This window comes from Leopardus geoffroyi, chromosome A1 (genome assembly GCF_018350155.1).
Source record: "Leopardus geoffroyi isolate Oge1 chromosome A1, O.geoffroyi_Oge1_pat1.0, whole genome shotgun sequence".
NCBI classification, from domain to species: domain Eukaryota; kingdom Metazoa; phylum Chordata; class Mammalia; order Carnivora; family Felidae; genus Leopardus; species Leopardus geoffroyi.
In genome coordinates this window covers 124,462,025-124,482,123 of record NC_059326.1, presented here as the reverse complement: position 1 = coordinate 124,482,123, position 20,099 = coordinate 124,462,025, and the positions used below count along the sequence as shown (strand labels likewise).

Below are 20,099 nucleotides of genomic sequence, written 5' to 3'. Positions count from 1 at the left end.
TGGATTCTGTCTTGTGCCCAACTCCTGTTCAAATAAACTTCAGGGCCCATTTTCCATTTTCTCTATTTTCTATAGTAGCCCCACAATCATCCCAGCCACCTTGTTTCTAAATCATGGAATGTGTATGACTTCTTTTTTTTTTTTTTTTTTTTCAACGTTTATTTATTTTTGGGACAGAGAGAGACAGAGCATGAACAGGGGAGGGGCAGAGAGAGAGGGAGACACAGAATCGGAAACAGGCTCCAGGCTCTGAGCGGTCAGCACAGAGCCCGATGCGGGGCTCGAACTCAGGGACCGCGAGATCATGACCTGGCTGAAGTCGGACGCTTAACCGACTGCGCCACCCAGGCGCCCCAGGAATGTGTATGACTTCTAACCTCTTTTCCATTCCTTTCTCTATGGCATGTCACTATTTACAAAATTTTTAGAGTTCATCCTTATAGATTCTTCATCTGAATTGTTTCTGCTAGATCTCTTCTTTCTACATCCGCAACCACAGTTTAGGCTTTCAATTTTGTCTCACAATAGCCTTGTTACTGGTGACCCTACTTCAAACACCATTCATACCTAGACACCAAGGCTCAGGGAGCTTCCCTGGCTGGTAGTACTTGGCATATGTTCTCAAACATCAGTGCTGGAAAGTGAAGCTCTTCTCTATTGACTCCCCCTGGGATCAGACATCTGGCAGCTTGTACCTGGTTTCTCCCGGACTTTCACCCATGTACCCTTCCCTTTGCTGATTTTAATCTTTGTCCTCTCACTTTAATAAACCCTAGCTGTGAGCATAACACTTTCTAAGTTTTGTGTGTTCTAGCAGATCACAAAGCCTTAGGGTGATCTTGGGGACCCCTGGCACAGTACATCATTCACAAACTTTGAAACTTTAATTCTGAAGTTATCAATTGCTAGTGATGACTACACAACTGATTACAACCCACCAGTAAATCATAACACAAGGATTGTATTTTGCGAGGGGAGGGAATGTGTCTTTCTCATCATTTCACCTCCTGCTATGCTTTACACAGACTAGCTCACAGTAGGTGCTCAGGTAACACTGAACTGTAAATGTTAGGAGCAAGATGATCAGCAAATATTGGAAAGTATCTCCCTAGTTTGTGTGTCGTTCACAAGTCCAAGAAGCACAATGTAAAGCTAAACTGCATAACAAAGGGACTCAAAAATACAGTGGCTTAAATAAATCACACCATTTGCTTTCCTCAAAAACAAGGCTTGAGATAAAAGTCCAGGTTGTGGTTTTTCCCCATATGGTCATTCAGAAACTGAAGTTCCTTTTCTGTGTCACTTAGCTATCTCTTAAGGCAGAGATCAGCAACCTATAGCCCACAGGTCAAATCTGTCCTACCAACTACTTTAGTAAACAAAGTCTTATTGGAATACAGCCACGCTTATTTCTTTACGTGTTATCTACAGCTGCTTTTGTGCCCCAAGCGCAGAGCTGAGTAGTTGCAACAGAGACTCTATGGCCTGCAGTCTAAAATATTTACTATCTGGCCCTTCACAGAAAAAAAAATTTTGCTAAGCTGACAAGAAGAGGGAAGAGTATTGGAAGAATACACAGCTAATATTTTAAAGACAAGCATATCAGTGGTATGTGTCATTTGCACCCCCATTGCCTTGGACCACAGATAGTCATGTGACCTTGTGTAGCTGCAGGGGAGACTGTAGAATACCATCTTCAGCTCAGGAGTCAGGAAGCTTTTTCTGTAAAGAGCCAGGTAGGAAATATTTTCAGCTTTGAAGCCTGAATGATTTCTGTCACAATTACCTGTTGCTGCCTGTGTAGTGTAAAAGCAGCCATAGACAGTTTGGAAATAAGTGAGTGGCTATGTTCCAATAAAACTGTATTTACAAAATGAGTCAGTGTCTGGTTTGGCCCACAGGCCATCATCTGCCAGTTCCTTCACTAGCTGGATGGCCATGTGTCTATGTTTATGTATTTATGTTTAATGATAGGTGTTTCTATTATTAAAAAGAAGGGGAAAGGAAAATGGATGGGAAGGGGGAAGGGTGTCAGTCTCTGACATAAATATTTTTTGTGCCCAGGCAAGTCTTGAAAATAGTCACCCTTGGTTTATTTGTAGGTATGTATTGCATGCTGATTCTTGTTGCAAAAGTCACATGTGTTGGAAAAATGGATCCCCTTATCCTTTTTCAAAAATAGTGTCCCATGGACCTGAGTTCAGCTCTATACTAAAGAAACCTGACAGTATGCTCTGTTCAGTGTTCCCAGTAGTCTTCAATTAGTTCACTCTACTGGTTAAAATCATAGGCATAACTGTGCTGGATATGCCTGATTGGCACTCTGCATGGATTCCACTTCTTTCTATGTGCCTTCCTATACTGGAGAGGCTGGAAAACTAAAAACTGTATTTCCCAGACTCTTGCATCTAGGCTTCTAGATGCAAACTAGTTTTCACCAACTGGATGCATATGGACAAAATCTGAACAACAGGGGTGAGACAGAAGCTATCTCTCTGCTGCTGATGCTGCCAGGAAGCAGGTTGTGGCGATGCATCAGAATAGTTGAGGCAGCTGGATTCAGCATTCTGTGATTTTGTCACCAGCTTCTAAGTACTCAGAGGCAGTTGTGGCTGTCATGCTAGGACCCAGAATCCAAGATCAGGAAATTGCTACTGGCCCTGGAGCAGAGAGATCTCAGCAGATAGCCACATCAGTGCCAAAAATGTAGGTTGGGAATATACCAGATGGGAGCTCCAGGATTCAAGGAAAGAAGTCACCAGAGGCAAATGACCAGTTTGCAGGACCATAAATAGGTCTTCTTTCATAAGTATATTTTCTGGCCATAAGGCAGATTTTATTCTGATTTTATATGCAAGAATATGTACACAAAATCATTTGTTTCTGACAAAGTTCTGACCATACGCCTCACCCTCAGTTTATTATTTTGTCTCACAACTGTATAGGTCTGGGGATGTCTTATCACACCTTTGGGCCTCAGTTTCTTAATCTGTCAAATGACAGTATTTTAACTTCCTAAAGGCCTATCCTATTCTAAAATCCTGTGTGCTATTTGTGTTTTTAAATCTTGTGAACTACATCCTTTTTTCTTTTTCTTCCCTATAGCTCTCAGCCAGCCACAGATTTGTCTTAGTGCTATTGGTGACTGTTGTGGGCTGAATTATGTCCCTAACCCCCAAATTTATATGTAGAAGCCCTAGTATCCAATACCTTGGAATGTCACTGTATTTGGAGATAGGACCTTTGGAGATGTGAGTAAGGTAAAGTAAGGTCATATGGGTGGCCGCAATTCCCTATAGTAGGTTTCCTTAGAGGAGGAGAAGAGATAGGAAACACACAAATACATAGACTGGAAGGATAAGGATGTATGGACACATTGAGAAGATGGCCATCTGCAAGCCAAGGACAGAGGCCTCAGAAGAAACCAATGTTTTTTTTTTAATTTTTTAATGTTTATTTATTTTTTCTAGATACAGAGACAGAGCAAGATCAGGGGAGAGGCAGAGAGAGAGAGGGAGACACAGAATCCAAAGCAGGTCCAGGCTCTAAGCTGTCAGCACAGAGCCTGACGTGGGACTCAAACACACAAACCACGAGATCATGACCTGAGCCAAAGTCAGACTCTTAACTGACTGAGCCACCCAGGTACCCCTTGGTCACAGAGGTCTAGCCTACAGAATCGTGAGAAAATAAATGAATAAATAAATGTCTGTTGTTTAAGCCACACTATGTATGATACTTTGTTATGGCAGCCTTAGCAAACCAATATAGTTATATTTCCAGAAAGCTTTTGAGAACAAGATAGGAAAGCACTGAGTAATTTCATAAGCCACCCACATTGTAACCCAACAGGCCTTGGCCTCTGCCTTTGCAGCCAGCAAGGCCACAGCTGGAACCACTTGGCTTCCACCTGCAGACTCAGCAGTGCCCTCACTCAAGGGTGCAGCTTATTTTTGGCCTAGGTGCCCTGGTCTGACTATCAACTCCATATGTTGAAACCCAACACACCTATTTGTTGAAACCTAATGCCCAATCTGATGTTATTAGGAGGTGGGGCCTTTGGAAGGTGATTAAGTCATGAGGGTGGCGCCTTCATGAATGAGATTAGTACTCTTCTAAAAAGACCCCACAGATCTCCCTAATTCCCTTCCCCTTTATGAGGTTACAGTGAAAAAAAAATCACTGTCTTTAAACCAAGAACAAGAACCCAGGTCTGCCAGAAACCTTGATCTTGGTCTTCCAAGCCTCCAGAACTGTGAGAAGCAAGCTTCTGTTTTTTATAAGCCACTCATTTTATGGGTTTTTTTAAAGTTTATTTATTTATTTGAGAGAGAGAGAGAGTGAGGGGGAGGTTAAGAGAGAGGGGGAGAAAGAGAATCCCAAGCAGGTCCTGCACTGTCAACACATAATCTATTGCAGGACTTGATCCCTTGAACCGTGAGATAATGACCTGAACTGAAATCAAGTGTCGGGCACTTAACTGACCAAGCTACCCAGACACCCCTGGTATTTTTGTTACAATAGCCTGAACAGACTAAGACACCAAGGAAATGTAAGTAACCTTATTAGTTTAGCATCGAGTAAACTTTGGTCCACCTGTCTCAGATATTGGGCTACCAAGAGAGGTTAGTGGGTAGTGGATACTGACCTGCCCAAAGCTGCTCACATGGCCTGGTGCTGTTAGTACACATTTATCTAAATCTTAATTTGATTCCATGCACACAAAGCATCCTTCTCATTTTAATTTTGTCTTCCATGTAAGTGTTTTTTAGGGGGTGGTGGGAAATGAACTTATTTTAGGGACTTTCCAATGTTGTGGTCCCTGAGATAGGGATGTCTTCTGATAAATCAGTGAGAGAACTTCTGATTATGACTTGGGTTCCCAGGAAGCTTCTTACAGGGAGAACTTTCTTTGGACCAAGCCAAGGAGAGCTTTCTTGTCCATATGATGACTATATATTAATGTAAATTAATTTTTTTGACATCTTTGAATCTCCTGCAAAATAGTGTTTATTTTTATTGGCACGGATAACTTTTAAAAGCCTGATCACCAGGCACTGCCAATAATGAGATTCTGAGTCTTCAAGGAAGCAGATGGACCCCCACATGAAGTGACCTAACTGAAGGCTGTACCATGAGGAAATATCTAACTCCAATGGGCCCTTCCTTAGACCATACCACTAGCTCTGTTATATCTCTCAATTTCTGTGTAACTCATGTTTCTTTTTGAAATAAGATACAATCTTGGGGCATCTGGCTGGCTCAGTCAGTGGAGCATGTGACCCTTGATCACGAGTTAGAGGTTCACGTTGGGTGTAAAGATTACTGAAAAAATATATATATAATCTTGAAAGTGAGTTGTGCTGAATGGTTCTGATCTTCATTTTCAGATGACTTTAAAAGAATTATATTTATTTACTCAATAAATCTGGTCTACCCCAATTCTGTACTGCCAGATAAAAAGACAATATGAGAAATTTTCCTTGTAACATTGCGCCTTGCTAACTATTCATCTGACAGGAGAAGACTGGGCTTTTTATAACTCTAGAAATTCTGTCCTTTGGAGTGATGAGTTTCACACCTGAGTGTATGTATGAATCACTTGGAGATCTTTGTTAAAATTAAGATTCTGACTGAGTAGGTTTGAGTCAGGGCATAAGATTTTGCACTTTTCCAAGTCTTCAAGTGATACCAGTACTGTTGGTAGACCACATTTTGAGTTGCAAGCCTCTAAGAATAGCATAGGTAGACCAGGTGGCCACTTACACCCTGGGCTTGAAGAAGTAGAAATCAACACCACCAGTCCTCTGCAAAGTATTAATCCCACAACGTGTCATTCCACCATTGTGGTTTTATGCCTTTGTCTCAGGAAATTTTTCTCATCTCAGGAATCTTTTGTTAACATGAAAATATCCTTTAATTAAATCATGCCTTAAGTCCCACTAATACCATGATCTGCTGGAATACCTTAGCAGTGATCCCTTAGAAGCCATTTGGAAAAAAAAGATGGCAGTTGGGCTATAAGGAAGGTTGCAGTATGACCCTTCCGAAAGGAATGCTGTTCAAAAGGAAGGAATATCAAATATGAATGTTTTCAATTGCAAGTAGCAGAAAGCCCAATTAAGAGTGACTTAAGCAATAAAAACATTTATTCATATCACCTAATAAGAAGTTTACCAGTTCAAGACTCTATCGTATCATCGAGAAGCCAGGTTTTTTTCTGTCCTCTATTCCCCAGACTCTCCATCTTTGGTTGTTGGCATTTTATTCTTGTGCTTATTTCCTCATGGCCCCAAACTGGCTGCTGCAATTTCAGATATCATTTCCACTTTGAAAATTGAAGGAAAAGGAAGGAGCTTCCCAAGACTCATCTGTGTCTTTTACTAAGAAAGTGACATTCTTAGCAGTAGCTTCAAGAAGACCTCTCCTTGCATCTTATTGTTGGAACTTGTTAACTTGGCTTCCCCTAAACCAATCACTAGCAAAGGGGAGTAGGGTTACCCTAGGTTTAGAGTAACCATGACTCACTCTTCTGAGGTTAAGCGAGAGGTCTACCCTTCCCAATAACAAGGCAAATCCACCTACTAGAAAAACCAGGGAGTGAAATGTGGGGCAAATGGTAATGAGTAGACTATTAACACCTTCCCTGGGAAGAAACAAGTTCATACTTGTAAGAGAGACGGCAGAATCCCAAAGACCAGTTCCACTTGTGCCTCAGTTTGAGTCAGGTACAGCCCTATTACCCATCTTCTGATAGCTTCCCATGACTTCTTCACTTTAGAAAGAAACACTGATTTGTTTGCCTTGAGTTCAGGAAGGCTGGGGGGAAGACTGTATGGTGGGTGCTTGGTCAATATTTACTGATTGATCCAAAAGGGAATGTTAGAAGAGTGATTTGAGGTGTTGAGAGAGATATGGAGAAAGATGTTCAGAAGTAATGGGTCTAATTCTTTGAACAAAGCAAAGGTTCTAATAAAAACATTATTTTATTTGTATCTCAAAACAATCCTATAAAGTAAGGATTATTTTCCGTATTTTACAGATCAGAATGAGAGAGACTAAGAATCTTGCCCAAATCCACATGGTTTGTCTTTGGAAGATTTGGGATTCTTGTGGGCTTTCTGATACCAAAGCTCTGAACTCTCTCACCACAACTTATACATTCAGGTGAGGGTCTCACTCAGAGTGGCTTTTATACTCTTGTTCAAGAGCTCTGCTTTGCTGAAAAAGTCTTTACACCTGTGCTACATGTACAAACACACATTGGCCATGTGTACAAACGCTCATGGAGAAGAAACTGTGTTACTTTAACACAGTTACATCTCAAAACTATGAAGTTCCAGATCTACATTATTAAATGTACAGCTTTACCCTCTCAACCTCTGTCTCTGCTCCACCAGTCATTGTTATTTTTTTCCTGTTTCAGAATTATTACAGGTTTATTGAAGAAAACACAGAATTTTGGAACAGAAACAAAAATATTCACTCTCAGACTGCATTAAAATTTTCAGAATTTTATTTGCCTTCCTCAGTTTTCTAGTAATTTTCCTACATTGGAACCCTATTCACTCCAGATATAAAAAGCTTTCCACTCTCTCATTGGGTATCTTGTCTGATGGAAATCCAACTCAGGCAATTAAAGAATTCTGGTGGAGGGTGTCTCATTTGGGCCAGCTTGTCTACTGATTTGTTTCTGCCTCCATTGATTAAATTTCTTTTGAGTTGCCTCCAGCAATTAGGCATTCAGACCCTCAAGGCAAAGATCAGCACTGTGAACTCCAAGAGAAACAGATGTCTAGGAAACATACCCTGCTCTTTTAACTCAGGGCCGCTTGGTTCTGCCTGATGAGGAACTTATGTGGCTTCTGTTAGTGTCTTTGGTCTTCCTTGGACTGCATATACCTGAGTCTGGCTGTGTGTCTCCTTTTCTGAGCTGCAAGTGTTTGGATAGGAAGAGGCTGTCCTATTCCTTGGTACAGTTCTCATGAGCGTTTATCTCCTAAGCATCATCAAACTGAGATGCTAAATTTGCACAGCCTTTCCAGGAGAAATAAAAAGCAGATAATGCTTTTTTTTTTTTTACAGTGCTAATATGAGCTATAGCAAAAGGGAAAAAAGAAGGAATGAGTATGAGGGGGGTAGAGAGAGGGGAAGGAAACCAACTCTCACCCTGTGCTAGGAACAAGCCTGGGCTTTGGCATACATTATATAATTTCATCCTCATGAGCCTGGGAAGGAGGCATTATTTTTCACATTTTACAAGATAAGGATGTCGAGACTCAGAGAGGCTGTGAAATTTGGCCAAGGTCAGATTGTAAATGGAAAATATGGGATTTGAATAGGCTTTCTGAGTCCTGAGCCTCTTGCCATAACAATTTGATATTTTGTTCACATAGGACACTGTTTTGGAAGAGGCATGGAAAATAGAGACTCCATCCTGTTATTTATGCTGTAGATTTCAAATTGTCCCAGTGTCTCTCCAGCAATAACATGTAGATGATGATCACTGGGATAAAACCACTGCCCAAACATGTTGTAGAAAGCTAAGACATGGCATTTTAATCCTTTGGCTGCAAAAATTAGCACATAGGAATATAGTGTCCAGGAAGACACAGGCCTAAGATAAATGAAGATAGCCCTGGAGATACCTTTCATATACTAAAGTCTATCTAAATTAACTTCCCAGGCTCCAAAGCTCCAAACTCTAAGAGTCCCTTTCCCTTAGCAGTTGAGAGGGGCAGTCTTTACTCTGGACAGACCTCTGGCTCAGCTTCAGGCTCCCTCCTCCCACATACAGGCCAAAAGCTGGAGCTCTGCTGGGCTGAGAGTCACAAAGCTGGGAACAGAGGCAGGCCTTTCTCTTCCAGTTGCCTCTTGCATACTTGGGAGCACCTTTCTCTTTTCTTATGTTACCTCCCTTTCAATTCCATCTTCTGACTCTGTGTGGGTATAACCTGGAAATCACCAATAGCTGAAGCTATTCAGTAGACCTGGCTCTAAAAATGAGTTATTGGAGAAAAGTATTAGTGCTAGGAACAATTTTTACTGTGTTTCACCTTTTCTACCCTCATTCTATCATCTAGATTGATTAATATAAGATTTGTACCTATATTACACACCCATACCCACACACATTACATGCAAAGGTTTGTCTCATTTACTGAGCCCTCACCATGTGTTAAGCACTCTCCTGAATTTATACACACACACACACACACACACACACACACGATTCCACCACACACACACGTACACATACATGTACACACACACACTCCCATTTAATATGAAGATACATATTTCTTTATATCTGTATCAACAGTGCTAGACCAAGTGAGTGCTCTGTTCTCTGAAGAAGCCCTTTGGCTGTAAAGTCTTACTTGATATAATTAGGTTGGAGGTAGTAAAGAGATCAGCTACAGAAATTATAGAAAACTCGTTATGACCTTGAAGTCAGCAGAGCAAAGCTCCTTGAGGAAGTAATAGGGAGCAGTGATAGAAGCAGCTCCTTCCTCTTTTTTTAAATACTGCCAAATTGTTGGGTTTTTTTTAATTTTTTTAATTTATTCTTTGTTTTTAGAGAGAGAGCATGAGTTGGGGAGAGGGGCAGAAGCAGAGAGAGAGAGCAAGAGGGAATATTAATAAGCAGGTTCCATGCTTAGTGTGGAGCCCGATGCGGGGCTCGATCCCACCCTCCTGGGATCATGACCTGAGCCAAAATCCAGAGTCAGATGCTCAACCAACTGAGCCACCCAGGTGCCCCTGAAGCAGCTCCTTCTAAACTAAAGAAAACTTGGTCACATTCCTACCCCACCCTGACCATCTGAATCACTGTGGACAAGCTCCTTCACCTCTTTGAGCTTTAGTGCTGTCACATTCTTTATGAGAACTGCAGTCTTTACTTGACATTGTGTTGGGAGAACTTATTAGAATAACCTGCTATAATCATTATAATGATGAATATTTCATGCCAGGTCACTAGGGGTAGCAGGTCACTATTGTTCTGCACCTATGGTTCTTTTCCATTTCCCCTATAAAGCTCTGAAAAACATAAACAGTACAGATTTGCCTTTGGGCCCCATGGCAGATATCCAGTTTTCTTTTCTGGGGAGCAAAGCCCTACCTGCATAGCTGTCTGTCAAAGTCTGGCATGGGATGATACTTGAGCGAGAGTGGATGGGAAGGTGGGATCTCCTAAGAATTCAAAACTGTTCAACTTTGATGCTACCAGAGGGCATTTTTTCCTATCCCAACCTCCTCCTTCCCATATTACTCCACTAAATGGCCTGAAAGGTGAGGTACAGTTCTGTGGACAAGAAACAAAGGGACTTGTAGTAGGTACGGAGCTTGAGGCAGCATCTGCACTCTTCCAACCCAGCACCAGCAGTCTCCTTGGTGATGGGGACAGAGGGGTCCGACAGCATCCACATCCATGGTAAAGAAAGGAAAGAGTCTGCTGTCATGGACACAGAGGCCCATGTGGAGATGGCAGACCTTACCAGGCAGGGTGTGCCATGCTGCCCATCACTAATGCTGTTTTAGGGACTCCTAATTCACTATCTGCTGAGCAGCTCTAGGACATCTGGCCAGAAAATAACAGCAAGCTCCTCCATGGTTCATGCACACAAGCCATATGTAACTACCAGGGACCAGCACAAGCCAGTTTCCTTGGCTAGGGCACCAGACACCAGAGGACACGTGCAGAAATAGACAGCACTGCTGGCTGGAAGTCCATGCAGAATCGATGTGCCTTCTGTCCTCACATCATGGGAAGTATGGAAAGCTCCAGGTTTCCAGGTGGAAGAGGCTAGGCTATGTTTCAAGGAGAGACAGTAACGTCTGGTACCTCCTGTCCTTTCCACACTGCAGTTAGGACACATTTCTGCTGTTCTGTGAATTGAAAAAAGAGAGAATCTCAAGAGGAAGACAAAGAATAAATGCTTCAGATACATCCTTCAGATCACGCAGAAGCCCCTAAAAATAAATTCCAGTCTTAATCCACTTAAGGACATAAAAATTACAAGACCTAAATGCTACTCTGAGGACAAATATTTCCCAAGTCAAATAGTGAGTAGGGAATGCAAAATAGTAAGAGAACGAACAAAACTCAGCCTCAACATGTGGAAATTTTGCTCTAAATTAGAATGAAGTATGCTGGTTGTAGAGTTGTTTCATCAGTTCTTTGAAGAATTGAAAATAGGAACAATCAGGCAAACCAAACTAAGAATCATTTTTCCCAATAATTAGCCAAAATGCCTAAAAATGTTAACATCATGAAAGACAGCTGAAGAGTACACTAGATTAAAGGAACCAAAGGGACATGATAAATAAATGCAATGCTTGATTCTGTACTCACTCCTAGATTTAAAAAAATAATAATAAGCTCCAATATTACTAGGGCAGTATTAGTACAGTATTAGGACAGGTGGAGAAATCTGAATATAGAATGAATAATAGATAATATTGTGTGGTGTTAAATTTCCTCCATGTGATATTTATAATGTAACTTTGTAGGAGAATGCCTTTGTTCTTAGGGGAAATGCATTGAAATATTTAAGGGTAAAATGTCACAATGTGTGCAACTAATTCTCTAATGGTTCAGCAAAAAAAATTAATGATGATGCTAAGACACACAGAGAAAAAGAATTAAGCAAATGTATAAAACATGAAGGTAAATAAGTGCTCATTGTTTTTGTTTGCAACTTTTCTTTGTTTCAAATATTTCCAAATAGAATAAGCAGGGAGAGGAAAGGGGAATTGTTATAGATTAAAACATACTTAAGAAACATAAACAAATGTAATGTCTGCCCTATATCTGAATCTTAATTAGAACAGACCAAATTTAAAAAAGGATATTTTAAAAATAATCTTGGCAAACTGAACGTGGATTAGGTAACAGATAATATTAAGGAACTGTTAATTCTCTAGGAGTTGATAATGGTATACTGTGGTAATGAGGGAAACAAAGCCTTTATCCGTTAACGAAAGTAAACCTATCATCCTTTACAAATGAGATGATATGTTCTCTGGGATTTTCTCTCACATAGTCCAGAAAAGAAAAAGAGAGAGAGAGAGAGAGAGAGAGAGAGAGAGAGAGAGAGAGAGAAGTGAGATAAAACAACAATGACAGAATGTAGATAATGGTTGAGGCTGGGTAATGTATATATGAACGTTCTTTTACACCATTGGCATCTCAGCTTTGTGTCCCAAAATCTTCATAATAAAAAGTTGTTTTAAAAAATGAAAATACAGGGGCGCCTGGGTGGCGCAGTCGGTTAAGCGTCCGACTTCAGCCAGGTCACGATCTCGCGGTCCGTGAGTTCGAGCCCCGCGTCGGGCTCTGGGCTGATGGCTCAGAGCCTGGAGCCTGTTTCCGATTCTGTGTCTCCCTCTCTCTCTGCCCCTCCCCCGTTCATGCTCTGTCTCTCTCTGTCCCCAAAATAAATAAATGTTGAAAAAAAAATTTAAAAAAAAAAATGAAAATACATGCAAAGTGGTCCTATAAAATAAAATAATCATTTCTAAAAGATAGGGACAAATGGTTTATATAGATTTGTAAATTGTAGCTTTTATATCTTAGCTTTAAGAATTTGAGGGTTGGCATGCACATGCATGCACACACACACACACATGCTTTTTTTAAATACTCAAGACACTGTTGCCCACATCCCAGCCCCAGAGATGATGCTGTGATATGTAGACACTTCCCATTTGCCAAGTTAGCTTTCCAAGTTCAATATTTTCTTAAATTTACTTTATGTTAGAATCTCTCTCTCTCCCTCATTCCCAAATCTTCTATCTCACCCACTCCTAAAAACAAAATGTAGACTACGACTCCCCACAGGACTCCAGCAAAGGTATTTTTTCTTTCTGCTTAGTTAAGGCAGGATTGTAGCACAGGGAGTGAGTTAGACAGGCTCACAGTAAGTCTGTGGTTGGGCTAAGACTAGGACCTTGGACCTTAGACCTCTGCTCTAACCATTAGTCAACATGTCCTCTCTTGACCATCCATAATTAAGGTGGCTCTAGTCTCTATAGTAACCAATCTGCCTAAAATAGGAATTATGTGAGGAACAAAACATTTAAAGCCAGTTGGATCCATTCATACTCAAACAATGTCTATTTAAGGGCTGTTACCCAAGTTTGTTGGCTTTTTTGAATGTTCTCCCACCATGGGCTCAACCAAAGGAGGTGGAGGGGGGCTCTGTATGGTCGATTCCATACAGAATCTCACATGCTGTTATCCCCTTTCCTTCTTTAAACATTTCTTTATGTCCCCAAGTCATAAGCCCTTAAAACAAACTTTTTGTCAAGGCAGTTTTATGACCACAAGACTGAAACAAAAGTGGAAGTCTGAGAATCCTTTATGGGCAAAGAAAGCTTCCCAAAGAAGAAATGGGACTGAGTCCAAATCCCTCACAGAAACCTGGCAACTTCACACATTATTTTCCGTTTACAAGGTGGGGCTTTGAACACTTCTCCTACTGTGTCAGCTCCCCTGGGAGTCTTTGGGAAGGAAGTGGAATAGTGTTTGGAACCAGAGCTAACAGGGCACAAAACTGGAGAATCAAAGAGTCCAGCCCCTTGCAGTGAGCACCTGCCTCATAGGGTTTGTGAGGATTCAATGGGAATGCCTGAGAGTGTACTGGTGTGTGTTCCATATAATTAATACTGTTTCATCATCATCATCATCATCATCATCATCATCATCATTACTACTACTTCTGTGTGTATGTTAGGTACATCTTTTGGCTTTCACACTAGAAAGTATCTCTCCATCCTGTCCCTACTCATGCCTCATTTTGGAACAGGTTTTGACTTCTGAAACACTGCTAGGTACAGAAAGCACAATGACCTGTAGTAATTAAGTCACCCAAAGGTTTGTTATTGTTGTTAATGCTGTTGTTATTTTCTTAGTTTTCCCAAGTGGAAAAAGACAAGCAATGACGTTTCTTTTTTTACCTTTCTTCTTCTTATTTATTCAAGAAGCATTTATCGAATGGGAGTTTGATGCCAGGCCTGGAGTCTAGCTGCTCACTATAGATACAATTGCCTTCAAAAACCTCACAGGGCAAAGTAAGGAATAGACTTTTACACAGTTGAATTACAGTACAGCTTGTCTTGCCAGACTTCACAAACCAACATCAGGATGCTCCATTGACTTTGAAATTCTGGTAAGTAACAAATAATTGTTATGGAATATTGTATTGAACCTACATATAATAAAAATTATTCATTATTTATCTGAAATTCAAATGTAACTGGGCATCCTGTCTTGTATCTGATAATCCCAGTATATACAACACAACAGTTGTTGTCAATGAATACAATCAGAAAAGGCTATGGGAGCAAAAAGGCTTGTCCCCTTCATAAAAGAGGTGACATAAAGGAGACTTTAAAATAAGGAAAAATTTTTTCAGGTACCAAAACCAGGGAGGACCTGAATCTACCAATGGCCTGAAGGATAAGTCAGGTCAAATGTATAGGAAAATATGAGAAGTTTATAAAAACTGGATCACAGGGGTCCATGTGGATAAGTGGTTTGAGGTCTGCTAGGTAGGCCATGGGGGTCCTCAGAAAATTTTGTGGTAGGGAGTGACAGGGTCAAACTTGATTTTAGGGTGGGAAAGGATGAACCGTAGGAAAAGAAAAAGGTTAAAATGAGCAGTAAGACGGCTGTTACAGTCATTCAAGGAGAGTTCCCAGTAAGGACTGAAACTAAGCCAGTGCTTCTGCACATAAGAGAAGAAGGCAAATTGGAGAGATGATTAATCAGTGAAGCTTGTCAGAATCTGTTGATGGGCAAGGCAGTTGGCCGTGACAAGCATGCCTCTGTGGGGTCTAGCTTGGGAGGTGGGGAGAATAACAATGCTGTATTTGGCTACAGATTGATGTAAAAATGCAAGTTAATTCCAGTCTAGCAATTTAGTAGCAGTTGGTTAACATTCAAAGTATCTAATGAGAACTATGCCCTTCAGAGGTAGTTAAAACATTTGAGAACACCAATCAGGAATCAACACCATCCAGAACTGATACCTAGCAGTTCCTGCAGTTTGTCTTAATCTACCCCAGTGGGTTTGTTACTTAGCATAAGGGAGAGGAGATCAGTTAGGAATAAGAATCTGGCATGCTCAGTGTCAGATATCAAGCCCCACTATCTTTTAACTTCGTGAAGAGCATGACCTTATTACAAGGCTGGCCCATTCTGCCTTTGAAATATCTCTGTATTTGTTTTTCATGCTTATGAATAAATATTAATATATCTGCCAAAATTTGATCCAAGACTTGCTATCATTTTAACATACTGTACTCTCTGGTAGCGTGGCTGTCAATAAGGGATTATATACTTTTCCCTATACCTACCTCTTGTCACTAGATGATATAATAGCATTAATATATATCAAAAGAACATTAGATAATTTGCTGATGGCCAAACTGGCTTAAGTCCATTCAAAATAGATGCCATTGGAAATTGACTTTATGTAGAAGTGAGGAGTTTCCTTTAAAAATCATGGATCTACACTTGCAGCCCACACTGCAGGTTTTAGACTCATCCAGAGCATACTGTTTACTTCACACCTTGTGTGAGGATGCCCCTTATCCAACTCTCATGGAGTCAGATTTAATTGATGAACTTCAGCTAAAGAAACATGATCACACATGATGACTTTCACAAAAGTCTGGAAAGACTTAAAAAATAAAATAAAATATACTCAGGCATCCCATCACAAATGTGGGCTCCAAATAGAAGATTTTATTGTAAACCTTCCAGACGTTCAGACTCCACTGTTATTTTTGAAAAAGCATTCCAATAACATATGCCCCTTCAATTGGGGCATGGTTTGATACAAAGCAGCAGGCATTATTTAAAAGAAAAAAAATAGGTCTCTAGAGACGTCAAAACAAATTAGCTGTTATGCTAAAATTATTTCCTGTTGGGTTTAATAAAGTTAACAAGATAAGTAAAATGAAAAACAGCATTAGGAAGCAGGGAATAATTTCCTGCCAAGGATGGAGCTCTTGCAGACGTTGATAACAATAGATAAGAGACTTCATTTGTCTATTTTTATTTACCACAATGCCCTCATTCCATTTCTATTTATCAAAATTTCCTTTAAGATTTCTTTTAGATGAAGTTATTTGTGATGCCATGGCTATTTTTAAACCTAGTTAGAAACCCATGGTTCAAGAATATTGCTAGTTTTTTCATGTTCTGTTTCTACAATGAATGTAGTACTTCCAAAAAACTGATAGACAATAATTGAGGAAAAGGTTGAAGCTGTTATTTAAATGGCCTTTGGGCATTATGTGTGCCTTTCCTTTAGCCAAGTCTCCTTGGTCCCAATTAGCATAAATAATTAAGATTTGACAGCAAGCTAAAGAGGGTGCCTTCCCCCAGTAATGATCTAAAAATAGGTTCCTCCAAAGACAGTTTTCTTACTGTTTCTAACCATTATTCCCTTTGACTTATGTGTAAAAGCCTTAAAATTTAGGAAGACACAAGGGTCTTGAAGTCATCAGACTGGTTTCTAGTCAACACTTTCACTATTATTTCATCACTTTATGTCTCTGGTCCTTAGCATTACCATCTGAGAAATTAACTGGTGGAATCCTTGCTAATGTTTAGCATTCACTGAGCATTTAATAAGTGCTAAGCCCTTGACTAAGAACATTACACACATCATTTAATTGTTGCTGACAGTAACTTTTAAAAGTATTACCTCTATTTTATACATGTGAAACTAAGGCACAAAAAAGTTAAATAACTTCCCAAAGGTCACTCAGCAAGCAAGAGACTAAGCCAGTATTCACATCCAGTTCCACTCAAGTCCAAAGACCATATGCCTGTTCTTAGCCACAATGCCTCCAATTATGAGATACCACCTCTAGATCCATTCCTGATCAAATGCCCAAGGTCCTATGATTCTTTTAGTAAGGAAGAGAAAATACCTTTAGCAACATTGGGTATGATGGTCAAGTTGGCAGAAATACAGAACATGATGGCATAAAAAGGAAAATTTTGCATTCTATATTGATGTGAATTTGATATGTTGGCAGATATGTCCAACAGGCCTTTGGAAATTTAGACTAGGGCAAAGGACAAAATTCAGAGCTGAAGATAAAGAACTAAATCCCCTGCAAGAAGGTACTATGCAAAAGAAGGAGAGTACCAAGGGAGAAAGTGTGCAAAGAGAAAGGGAGGACTGCTAAGAGCAGATCCTTGGGGTCAACCACATGTGTGTGAAAAAGAAAGAGGGGGAGCCAGAGAAGGAAATATAGAGAAAGAGTAGGGGAACCTCAAAAGTAGTGTTTCTGAAGGCTAAGTCTGGAAGGGATGGCCCACCATACTGGGTGCCATCTTCCTGAAGTCAAGAAGGTTAAGAACAGGGGCATCTGGGTGGCTCAGTCAGTTAAGCATCCAACTGCTGATCACAGCTCAGGCCTTGATCTCAGGGTTATGAGTTCAAGCCCATTTTGGGCTCTGTGCTGGGCAAGAAGCCTACTTAAAAAAAAAAAAAAAAGAATAGATAAGAAGCCACTCAATTGGGCTGTTTAGTGATTCATTTGGTAGTGGAGAATCTAGAGTCAAGAAAGACATGATTACATTAATTCTGGGCCCATACTTTTTTTCTACCACACTCAGTGCATATGAGTAAAACCTTTTTTCAACTTTTTTTCAAATAATTAACCCATTAGGGTTTGTGATAGGTATGGAGGAAGGGAGGACTTGTATTCGTCTGACTTTGTGAAACGAATATTTCCATTTTCCTCATACACATGCTGCTCATCATAATTTGCTTCACTATCACCTTGATAAGGCCTTAAAGCCACAGGTAAGAAGCTGATTTAGGAAACATCTTGCTAAAATAATACAAGATGAGCTGAATCACTGGTCTTACAATCCCTGGATCTCCTTAAGCTAAAGAAGGTCTACTGACCTTCAGCTGCAACACTGAGCAACACTATGGGCTTAGTCATAACCTAGAGCTTCCCTCCTGCACCTTTGACCTTGCTCACTCATATCCTTACCCTGCCATACTTGCTCTTCCACTTCATGGGGACCACAAATCCTTCATCTTCTGTCTTTTCCCATCCATCAGCCTGCTCCAGTCTGAACTCTTTTTGCATAGGTTCCTAAGCTACCTTGCTCTGTAGTCCTTCCACTGCACTTGCCCACCAAAACCCAAGAGCTGACCAGAAACACAACAGCCTGCCTTGGCTGTTCTTTTTACCCTGACTGCTAATGCCACTGCAGTATCATGGTCTCCAATGTTGCTCTATCCCTCAGTCCTTGAATTTGTCTGGCATAAACTCCTTCACCATCTCTAAGCCCCAGCTCAGTCTTCAAATGCCTTCCCTCTCCTTCCCTGACATCCTACCTGGCCTCCTGCTGGACAGAGAGAAATCAAGGTAATTAGGAAGGATCTCCTTTAACTTCCTGCCCCCTTCACTATGAATATATTCATATCCACACACATCCTTTTTCCCTTTTCCCAAGTTTGTAAGGCCAAGATCTCCCTCTTCTTGTTCAGAGTTTGACCTCTACCATGAACCACATACTGTTCTTTCCACCTCATTCTGCTATACCCTCAACTGCCTCCTCCCTCTGGGCTACTTCCCCTGAGCTTCTAACCATGGGATCACTTCTCCAGTCCTGAAAGACCCACCCCTGCAGCAGAGGCTCCTCTAGCTTCTGTCGAATCTCTTTCTTCCCCTTTTCACCTGAACTTCTAAAAAATGTAGCCGACCCCCTTCTTCATGGCCAGTTATTCAGCCATTGAAATACGCCTTTTGTCCTCCTTCCATAACTGAAACAGGTCTCCCAGGCCACGAATGACCTCCTTCCTGCCAACCCAATGGATACTTGCCCCTCTTTGCCCCACCAAACCCTCTGCTTTGGCTACATGGATGATTACTCACTCCTCAAAACTCTTTTGTGATTCTACACTTTCGTGATTCTCTTCCTAAATTTCACTCAGCCGTTCATTCATTCCAGAAAGCATTTATTTGACACCTGCCATAGGAGGATTAATCCAGGGGATTTCAAGGATCTAGAAGTAAGGAAAACATGATATCTACACTAATGGAGTGTACTGTCTGGTGAGAGAGACAATACAAACAGGCAAAAAAAGCAAACATGGAGTCAGTTCTCATGACTCATGGTCATCGTGTTCTATAAAATCACTGTAAACACTGAACTAGCAACTATTAAGCCATTGCTCCTAGGGGAAATGCAGGGTCAGATTCCTATAAGCCTCTGGTCACATGTTTGCCAGCTGATCAATACATAGTCTTGTTTTATGTGTGTTTCTTTTTAAAGATGCCTTATTCAATAATTCAATGTATGTTTCTTACTAATAATAAATTCTATACTGTATTTCTTTAGAATAAAACACAAATTGAGAAGACTTTAAGGCTTTCTTGAGTTTAAGGCTTTCTTAATTCTGGGTATTCCCTCCAGGCCATAGTCTCTGTTCATTAAAATAATTTCCTAAGCTGCTCTCTCATTGTGCTCCAGCATTGAGGACACTGATGCATTTATTAATGTGCTGAATTTGTTTATTTCTCTCTCTCTCTCTCTCTCTCTCTCCCTCTCTCTCTCTCTCTCTCTCTCTCATTCACACATGCAAACACACACACACACACACACACACACACACACACACAGACTTAACATCTTTCAACTCAGGTCAAATTATCAGAGTTTATGTCTCATCCTACAAATCATCTTGACACATTTATTTCTGCTTCTCTAACTATAATTTATAGGATGTTGTGATTAAATTTGAACCTGACACATCAGATTTCCCTGAGCATCAAGATGACATTGCATCAGCCAGAGATGGTGGTGAAGATTACTCTGGAGTCAGTGAAGTGCTGAAGTGTGGAAACAAGAGAGAGCTCCAGACTCAGACAGACCTAGAGTAGGTTATGACTGTCATTTGCCAACTGAGACTTCAGCTTAGGTACTTAACTCCTCTGAGCCTCCGTTTGCTCATCCATAAAATAGGAGTAAAAGTATCTCAGAAGAAAACTGTGAGGGCTAAATATACATTACATGTAAATATCCTGGCCCATACTCAGGGCTCAATTTATGC

General features: G+C 40.6%; 1 protein-coding gene across 3 annotated transcripts in view; it reads left to right on the top strand.

Annotated features, from left to right (window-relative positions):
• The window catches only part of ANKRD55 (ankyrin repeat domain 55), a 195,758-nt gene that overhangs the window by 52,222 nt on the left and 123,437 nt on the right, over positions 1-20,099 (top strand). The gene's annotated exons all lie outside the window — the stretch shown is intronic.